The following is a 7526-nucleotide window of genomic DNA, read 5'->3' on the forward strand; positions in this document are numbered from 1 at the left end:
GAGCATGGCATGTGTTCATGAAGTTTGAGGGCATATGTGGAAAAAAAAAAAAAGAAAGATTAATGCCTTCCAATCATTTATAGGGGTATTTTATGTCCAAATGTGGTATGAAATACAATCAACTTTCTGGAAAGGAGACCTAGGATAGCTCCATGATACAGAAGAATATCAACTTGATCCTGGATTAAAGAAAGATTCATAAGTAGAACTTAAAAAATATTAACCATAAAGATAAAGATTGACAAATTGAACCACAATAATATATTTTTTAATGAAAAGTTTAAGTGTCAAGCCACATACTGGAAGAAGACATTGGTAACATTTAAAATGAATGGAAGGCTTGTACTCAGAATATATAAAGAAATCTATCAATAAAAGACAATTTGATAGAAAAAATGAACACAATTTTAAGAGATTTCCATTGTCAGAAACAGTGCCTGAAAGAGGAAGAGATTGGAAAAAGTGAAAAGGGCCTTTGGAAATCCAACCTTTTACTGACAGAAAGAAGGCTGAGAGAATGACTCAACTGCAAACCTGGAAGAGAAAGGAAGACTCAGGGTGGATCCAAGAAATGAGAAATCCAGAGGTGGGAGCCAATAACCATTGAGTATATAAGTCCATGATAAGTGTATGACTCAGTCATAATCAGGACACTTTTGACATTTGCCTAGAAGTGCTAAGAAGCAGTGGTTCCTGTGTGCCTCTCAATCCCCCTTTAAAAGGCATGTCTATATTGTATCCAGAGGAGCCCTGGTGAAGCAGTGGTTAAAGCTCTCAGCTGTTAACCAAAAGGCAGGTTGTTGGAACCCCGTATGTCTTCTCAGAGGGTTGCTATGAGTTGAAATTGACTCGATGGAAGTGTATTTGGTTTATGGTTTTATAACAATGTAAAATAAACCAGTATCACATCATATGGAATAGATTTCAAACAAAATTGCCCAACTTAATGTTGGGCATTTTAAAGTTGTAAGTCCAATGATAAGAAGCAAGAATGTCTATTGCTTATTTTCTGCCAGGCAGAGTTTTAAGTGCTTTACCACATTTGATCTTCACAGGGTTTTCATTATGAGGTGGGTCCATTGTGTTAGCCGTTTTTCAAATGAGCAACCTGAGACACATAGAGGTTAAATAACTTGCTCAAGGTTTCATAGGTAATAAGTGACAGAGAAACTAAGTCAACCCAGGCACCATGGTCAAGTAGTTCACGTCCTTATCCACTACACTGTTACTTGTGATTCTAAAATTGCACTTTGCAGATACGCTATTTAGCCCAGCCACATCTAAAAGACAAAATTTTGTCAGACCTAGTAATTTTAATAATCATGATAATACAAGCAAGTAAATCGCTGTTTTTAGTCCTCAAGTGAGCATTTTAAAAAAACATACCTGTATTTTTAAATTACCTATAAATAATATAGATGTTTTGGAAAAGTATGCTTGTACTTCTAGTCTATTAAATATTTATTATGAAGCACTATAATTTCAGGATCATTCCATTAATCATAATTTACTTTACTAGATATTCAACTGGCAAATAATATTTTACAAGAATTCAAAATTGTCTCTATCTTATAGTATGTATATATATTTTTTGGGGGGGTCATTTTTGTCTTTACACATACTGCCTTACACATATAATATTTTGCTCATTTTAAATAAATGCCTTTTATGAGTGCAAGGAGCTATGGAAGCATCCTTCTCAGATTTATATCATCAAAGATTTTGACCTATGAACAGAAAATATATGATCAAGTCTTAAATAAAAGAGTGAGATTAAAAAATAAGATAGGTCTTTGATTATTGTCATGAGAAGAGACTGAAATATCTGGAAAAAAAGTTAAAATAAATTCTATAATTATTAATTTTTTAAATTCTTGAACATCTACTTTGTGTATTGTAAATAAAATGGAAGAAATGGATCAAGCCGTTTTGCCATTGGATTGCCAGAATCAAAGATGGGCTTCTTTGTAATTTTTCTTTAAATATTCACTTCAACACCAGCCACTATACAGAAGAGAAATGAATAGGAAAGTCTCTAACCACAGAGAACTCTGTGACACAAAGTATAACTTCAGAGTGAGTTCAGGAATAAAGGGTCCAAGGTGAAAGAAGACATTAAATTATTCCACATTTGTTTTCCTAATTCTAAGATACACTGGCTAACCAAAACTAAAAACAAAGATCCAACTGTGTACTTTTCTCTGTACAGGTAGAAATAGTTGGTCATTATTTTCTGGGCAATTTAAACCCCAAGGAAAAGAACTGTAAAGAAGAATGACTGTAAACAGACAGGTTACCTTAAATGCTGGAATGTGTTCTTACATTAGGGTGTTCAAAGAAATGATGATCTGAAAATCTAGATTCTTGATCATAGTCGAAATGAAATCAAGTCATCAAAAGGAAAGAGATATACACACCCAGACCAATTCAAGTTTTTGAATTGAAACCATAAATATTATGAAAATAAATGTAAATAGGTAAGAACTCCTAAGCACACAAAGATTGTAAAGTTAGTTTAAAATAAAAGGCATAGTGATTATAAGAAAATGGTGCTCACTTTTGTAGTGCATATACTAAAATTGAACCGATACAAAGATTAGCGTGGCCCCTGCACAAGGATGACACACAAATTCGTGAAGCATTCCATGTTTTTGTGGAAATCCTGATGGTATAGTGGTTAAGAACTATGGCTATTGACCAAAAGGTTGGCAGTTCGTATCTACTAGGAGCTTCTTAGAAACTCTATGGAGTGGTTCTACTCTGTCCTATAGGGTCACTCTGAGTCGGAATTGACTTGATGGCAATAAGCATATAAGAAAATACTTTTAAAATAAAACAGAAAGGATGAAAACATATTAAGCAAGTTAATAATAATAAAAAAGACAAATGAGATATTAGTATAAGATTCAACAGATATCAAAGTGAAAAGCAGGATAAAACTGGCCCTTTTACTTGAAAAGGGAAAGTGAATATTGCAGAATTAATTTTAATACCCATGTATTCAGCAATAATTTCAAATTTTATGTAGAAGTACCAATAAAAATAACAAAAGAAAGGTAAATAAAATGTTTTTATGAGAGTTTAATATATATCTAACAAACTGTGAAATATCTTAAAAAATTTGAAGTAAATTAAATCCAGCATCATATTAAAAGAGTCATTACTTTAGATTAAGATTTACCCCAGGAACACAAAATTAGTTTAATCACTGGAAATACTTTAAAATAATGCAATACATTGGTAAATTATATAAGATAAAACAATAAAGAAATCTGTATTTAAGTATTGCTTTTATTACTAAGTTTGATAATGAGAAATAAAAGGACATTAGGACCAAATACTTCTCACTACTATCATTTAACAACATTCTGGAAGTTCTACTCGATATATTAAAAAGCAAGAAACAGGGATTAGAAATATATGATGCCTGTGTGTCTGTGTATAAATTTCATCTCCTCAATTTATATAAATTTCACATGTATGTTGTTGTTGTCAGGCGCCTTCGAGTCTCTTCTGATTCGTAACGACACAATGTACAATAGATGAAAACACTGTCCAGTCCTGCGCCATCGTCAAGATCTTTGCTGTATTTGAGTTCTTTGTTGCAGCTACTATGTCAATCCATCTCATTGAGAGTCTTCCCCTTTTCTGCTAACTCTCTACTTTACCAGACATGATGTCCTTCTCCAGGGACTGGCTTCTCCTGATAACATGTCCGAAGTACGTGAGATGAAGTCTTGCATTCCTCATTTCTACGGAACATTCTGGCTATACTTCTCCCAAGACAGATTAGTTCATTTTTGCTGTCCATAGTATATTCAATATTCTTTGCCAGCACCGTAATTCAAAGACTTGAACTCTTTTTTTTGGTCTTCCTTATTCATATTCCAGCTTTTGCATGCATATGAGGTGACTGACAATCACCGTTTTGGATCAAGCACACCTAGGTTCTCAAAGTGATGTTTTTGCTTTTTAATACTTTAAAGATATCTTTTGCAGCAGATTTGCCCAATTTCTCATATAGCTGCAGTGGTTAAGAGCTCAGCTGCTAACCAAAGGTTGGCAGTTTGAATCCACCAGCTCATATATATACAAATATGTATGTATGTCCTTATATTTCCAAATAAGGATCTTTTCCTCAAAAAATCAATTGTTTTGGTATGAAAGGTGATGCATACATGGAAAGAAGCAAACAAATAAATCTTCAAATAATGGGATCACCTGCTTGTGTTGACTCATGGATTCAGCCAAACCTGGTTGTGTTTAAATTGCATGTGGAGCAGGCCTGTCACAGGAGTATTTTTGTCTGAACCTCAGGGAAAGGATTCAAACTGTGTGAGGTGCTTAGTGTTTAAGCATAAACAAGCATGTGTCTAATCTAATATTGGAGAAGGTGTGGAAGAGCATATTCCCACTGAAAAAAAACATGAAATAGTTTTTGATATTTTATAAGATTCATAGAATTTTTTTTTTAAAAGAAAAACAGAGGAGCTTCTTGGGAAAGATGGGGATTATGCCATTCTTAGGAAAGGCCACCTGAATTAAAGGGGGGAAGAACAACAAAACAAAACACCAATGTAGGAACCGATGATAGCAAAGACAGAACATATTTGTAAGTTATAGGAATTAGAAAAAGAGGTAGATCTCCATAATATTTAAAAGTATAAAAAGTCTCAGATTCCTGTTTTACTAGATAAATCTTTACTACTAGAATATCACACAATACTTGAACATGCTTAGTGTTAATACATACTAAATCTTAATATAATGTTTCATACTATCGATATTATTTTTATGCATGTGGAATTAAGAAAGTTTTGGTCAGCCAGGAAAGGTTGAGTCTGTGAACTGCATAAGAATATGTGCTTAGAATGCAACAGAGCACGTCTTCTCCCTTAAGTTTGCTGGCCCCTTAAGTTTGCTGGCCCAATAGCATACATAGTTAAAATATTACAACTGTTTAGAAAAGAACATTTGGAAAAAAAAGATTCGGAAATTTGCAGGCCATTTTTCTGAGTTATCAATGATTTCATATCACTTTATGAACAACCTCAAAGACTGAAAACTCAAGAAGCAGAAACCATCCCAGGCAGTAGAATTGAGTCTGATAACATCTGGAGACTGAGAGTTTTGAGCTTGAAACCAAACGTGAGATGACCTCTGGAAACTCCAAATATAAAGAACATAGCTATATTTTGTTTGGGTCTTAGACTTCGTAATAGACAAGACGGCATTAACATAAAAAATTAGTCACATAAAATGTAATTGCGGATGAAATTGAATGTAAAGGTGGTATGTGGGTTTTGCAAAGTAGGGAAAAGCAGAGAGTTTTAAAAAGTTATAGCACAACCAATCAAAAAAAGACTTTTTGGTTAGATATGTGTAAGATACTATGATAATCATCATGGAGTGAAAGAAAACAAAATTATGTGTAAAGCCATTTAGTTTTAAATTCTGTTTTGGCCCCAATATGTTAAACTTGAGAAAAGTATTTGTCTCTAGGCTTTGGTTTCCTCTTTAAAGTTGTATTGGCCTGGAAGGGAAAATAAATAAACTATAATCTCTTCCAGGTCTATAATCTCAAGAGCATATGCTTTTAAAGATTATTAGACAGGAAACTCATCTTTACAAAACTCATAGAGTACTATCATCTCCAGGTGTTTGATTTCCCGGGGCCTTTTGGTATTAATGTTCTTTATTAAACTCTAAGTTCTTTCATTAGATAAATGACATACATTTTAATGACAGCAGTGAGTAATGCAAGTTGAAGAATGAAGAAGGGATGAGCGTTAAAATATGAGTAAATAGATTCTAGCCAGAGATTTGTCATTAATTAACACTTAATATTGCTGCACCAAGTTTCATTAACTTTATAATGAAAATAATACATACTAGATAATTGGTTGGTATATGATTCAGTAAATATATATTGGTAGAATGTACTCATAGTGGATAGAAAAGTGTGTCTGGATTAGTAAACTGAGATGTTAAAGTACATTCTTTTCCCTCTGTGATAATTTTTTTTTCTTTTTCTCTTATCTCATTCAAGCTGATTGCAGGTTATGTGCTTCCTTGTCATAGGAAATATTATGGCAGTAGCCTAACAAGGTAAGAGTGCACGTGTGTATGTTTCAAGGGAAAACTTCCCAGGTGCAGAAAGAGATTTCTTGGGATAAGGGCACTGTGGTGCAGTGAATTCCTTTTATATGACCTTTCTAACTATTGTAACTTCCCCAAAATGATTAGCTGGGCCACAGGCTTGCAAGGGATTGGTCAGTTTACTGTGGACATTGAGTGATTTGTACTCCACCAGGGGGATTGGTCAGTTTGTTGTCCTGGTGGGAGGGCCATGCCTTGAAATTGGCATGATATTTGCTTATATAAAGGCCAATTCCGCAAAGGTTCAGGAGGATCTCACTACCATCAAGAAGAGTCTGGTGTGGAGTACATCCTTTGGGCCAAGTCCCCAGGGGTTCCTGTGCTGAGAACCTCCTCGACGCAGAAGAGAGACCTCTAACACTGAAGATGGTGAGAGACAGCAGCAATAGGTATGCCCAGCCCACAGAGTGAGAGCTGAGCATCTTCCTGCAGAAAGCTTGCCAGCTGTCTTAGGCTGGGTTCTCTAGAGAAGCAAAACCAGTAAAGCGTATAGATACATATATACACAGAGAGAGATTTATATCAAGGAAACGGCTCATGTGATTGTAGAGCCTGAAATGTCCCAAGTCTGTGCATCAGGATAGAGGCTTCTCTCAATTCACATAGCCTCAGGGACTGGTGAATCCAAGATTGGCAGGCTGGAGAGCGGGGCTCCAGCTCTCAGGCTGTGAAGATAGATGAATTCCAAGATCTGCAGGTAAGCTGATAGCTCAAGTTCCAAGAGCCAGAGGTCAGGCGAACAGGAGGCAGCTCAGGATCCAGAGTGAGTTAAGGAGCCAGAATATCTGCTTATATTTGGATGTAGGCCACACCCCCAAGGAAACTCCCTTTCAGGAGATTGGCTACTCATAGCAGATTCAATTATGGTAGTGATCACATAGAAACACTGAGAATCATGGCCCAGCCAAGATGACAGACAATCTTAACCATCACACCAGCAGAGCTAAAAGAGGTGTGTCACTTGCCCATGCAGGGCAGAGGCCTGAATGTGTTCCATGCAGGGGCTGTGTGGGAGGATCCTGTGCAGGGGTCTTCCTACAGCAGGGCAGAGCCAGATGTCTCCAGGCAGGAGGTTTGCTGGCAGAGCTAAAAGAGCTGTAACACAGCAATTGGTTATTTTACTAAATTTTCTAGTGAATTAGTCACCAATTTGAATGGCTATTTTACATCATAAAGCTATTGACACTTTGTTGGTTCCTGATAAATATTTTTGTTTTTGTCTTATATTTTGGCTTACAATTGTATTTTCTTTGAGATGGGGTTTACAGAAAGGTTTTTTTTTTTTTTTAAGTAGTCATATTTATTGACATTTACCATTGTGATTTATTTCATGTTTGGAAATTAGGTCATCTTTCAGTTATATATCA

General features: G+C 35.3%; 1 pseudogene; it reads left to right on the plus strand.

Annotated features, from left to right (window-relative positions):
• The first annotated feature begins 2553 nt into the window (after positions 1-2553).
• On the plus strand, positions 2554-2653 carry LOC126077613 (uncharacterized; annotated as a pseudogene).
• Positions 2654-7526: the final 4873 nt, after the last annotated feature.

Source organism: Elephas maximus, chromosome 5 (genome assembly GCF_024166365.1).
Source record: "Elephas maximus indicus isolate mEleMax1 chromosome 5, mEleMax1 primary haplotype, whole genome shotgun sequence".
NCBI lineage: Eukaryota > Metazoa > Chordata > Mammalia > Proboscidea > Elephantidae > Elephas > Elephas maximus.